The sequence below is a fragment of the Styela clava genome, chromosome 13, assembly GCF_964204865.1.
Source record: "Styela clava chromosome 13, kaStyClav1.hap1.2, whole genome shotgun sequence".
NCBI lineage: Eukaryota > Metazoa > Chordata > Ascidiacea > Stolidobranchia > Styelidae > Styela > Styela clava.
The window spans coordinates 7,912,915-7,916,158 of NC_135262.1; positions in this window are offsets into that span (position 1 = coordinate 7,912,915).

The following is a 3,244-nucleotide window of genomic DNA, read 5'->3' on the forward strand; positions in this document are numbered from 1 at the left end:
GCATCGTTTATATATAAGCCACGCCACATTTGCCCCGAAGGTTGAAAAATTTAAGACAAAACCACCATGTATAGCAGAGCAAACAAAAAATTTCCCTCTTAATCTTGATTTTTTTTTAAACCTGTTTGCAAGATGCAAACTTCCAGATTGGTTGTAGATTATAATACTGAGGCTAAGTTTTATTTGGGTATTTTACTGCCGCAGAAAACAGAGGTTTTTTAATGATTTAAAAAAATTTGAAATTTCATTCATATTTTCAGTTTAAATATGTTTTGAATAAGTTTTGAGAACCGGTATAATAAAATATATATATATATCTTCTCTTCAAATAACACTATATCATTATTAATATTGAAGTATTAAGCAAATGTTGAAATAGCCTAAAATATGGAATACATTTATCCAACTATAATGCTAGTCAACTATTTTACTATTGAACAGATATATATTGAATTTTTATGAATGAGTAAAAAAGAATGTCGTAAAAAATACTGTGGATATAATAAACTAAAAACGCGCATAATATTCTATGCATATTCATGTTCCATGCACAAGTAAGCTATTTTCCTATTATTGCAATGCATTGCCGATATTGACTCATCGTGGTTACAAAAATCTCAATCTTTTTTAATTATTTTGAAGTGAATAACGGTCTCAATAACATAAGCTCATGCGGTATGATTGTTCGAAAAATTCCGAAAGTAATTGGTTTACTAAACTTGTTTTGAAATAGTCCCACAAAAATATTCCCAATCATTAGATCAATTTTTTATTCGTTAAAATTGAATGCAACTCAGTATAAATACACAGTCACATACTTCGCAATCGATTGGAATTCATCTAAACATTTATTTATGTCTCGCAAGGCGTTGACAGTAACAGATCGCAGTTAATTATGAAAAAAAAACTTCCAAACCCATCGGGAGCTAATACTCTTTGTTCGATATAACCTTCAGCCAATTATGTCAATTTTCATTATTGTTGTAAGAAGTTTTGTGACATACTCAAGCTATTTTCGCTACGGATCCAATTAAAAAAGTCGCCAATTTCACTAAACCGCTAAGAGTCTTTTTATTTCTTCAGAAAATTTAGACTTTAACAAAAAATATTCTTCATATATATCTTACATAACTAAAAAAAAATGTAGTAACAAGTTTAACAAAGTCGGTTTTATTCAGCCATTGCCACATAACGAGGACTTGGGGTTTTAGTTGCATGCAACGAGCTATGACTTTTACGACATATCAATGAGACCCAATCGCGAATTGTTTCATGAATACACGCCATTAAAGATTATTACACTTAATCGTGTTAGGCCCCTTCATCCCATACTTAACTTACTTCACAGTGAATTTGATTTATTTTTTAGCCGATTTTTACCTGGTCATTTTTCCTTTTTTCAAGATTTCGGTTTGCTCCAAACACCTAATTCAAGATTTTCGTCTGAATCCATATTGTAGTATCGACAACAATCATCCCGAAATAATTTTTGTCCATGAAAGACTTAAGTATACAAATATTCAACGTTAGAGTCGATAATATCGCACCACGCAATGTACAACATACAAAAATAGCACTATCAAATGAGGTCCGTATATGGCGGAGATAAACGTGTGATTGATCGGGAATAGTGTTGCCAGTGAAACAATATATAATCTGAAATTGGCTTTTGTCCGTTCGTTTATAAAAATTAGGTATCATTTTAGATTTTTATTGAGTTGATCTGATCGTATAAATTGGCATACTGCGCATTTGGTAAATGATACTTGTTTGCAGGGATGGCCAATTCGAATAAAGTATTCGAATATCTCGTCATTCGAATATCGGAATTCACGTTCATAAGAATATCGGATATTTGTGTGACGCCACACATTTTCGACGCCGCTTCCAAGACGTTTCCGTTGAATGACAACATTCTCGATAGAAACTTGCGCGTGATTGTTTTTATCATTCATCAGCGTAACAAGCTATTTAGGCCTGTAAACGCCTTTACGGTTGCGTTCTTTTCTCTAAAACGAAAATTTTCCACAAATTTGTTCCACGATAACGATAACATTTATTTTATTTTTGTACGCGCACGGAATTGTGAATCTGGTAAATACGTTCATCGGCGGCGAGTTTCTAAAGACAACGCAACTTTTTGATTGAAAAGGGACAGTTAAAAATACTGAAAAAAAAACTGTAAACAATATAAGTTTTATTGAGGCCCGCGAAAATTTAAAAAACGCTTTTCTAGGCAGTGAAAATCGCAAAATTCCGTGTGCCTCTGGCACACATTATGCTTGGTCGACGTTTAGAAACATATGGTCACTAATTGAGGGCGGGATTTGCCTGATTATCCATTACTTTAAATTGCCGTCGAATATTTTCTGTTAACACTATAAGAGGTTTAAAACGCGACTTTTTCCCGAGTTGTGAGGATGTATATAATTAATCTAAAGTATATTCAATCAATTTTATTGTAAGGAAATAAATTTTACTCTGAGATATTACAGCCTATTTATTAATATTCATTAACAAGTACATCTAAAAATCTGCCGAATTCGCAAAATACGGATTAAAACAATATTTAATCGGACAGTTTACCTCACGTTTTTATTTTTATGACCGCGGATTGCAATGGTATATAAGAGTGGTGAGGATTTTATTTTGTCGACGCAACCGCAGGTAAAATTGAAGACAATAAATTAATAAAGCAAGGCATTTTAAAAATGCCCGTGTCGGTCACGAATTCATCACTTTGCACAACAGAAAAATATATATTCGTTGTTATATTATTTGTTGTAAAAGTCGACTCTTTTAACAGGTGGCATAATCGCGGCGATGAATATGTATTTTTAAATTACTGCTAAACTTCATATGTATATTCATTGTATGAAATGAATTATACTCTACACTTAACAGGATTTTATATATTTATTTGAGATTTTTCTAACGGCGATAACGAGTTGGCAAGATTGCAAAAATACGTATTAAAATTAAATACATCAGGCAGTTTATCTCGTAATTTTAGGCCACAGATCGCCGTGGATCGAATAGTAATGTTTTTTTTGACGTAAGAAGAAGCAACCGCGAGTTAGGTTGGACACATTAAATTAATATAGAATGATATTTTAGAATCTCGTAGTTGTCATGGATTGAATATTTTACGTAACGGAATGATCATTATACGCTGACGGCTCTTTTAACGAGTGTGGAATCGCGGTGGGTGTTACAGGCGGCAATGGGAATTTCCCAATTCGAA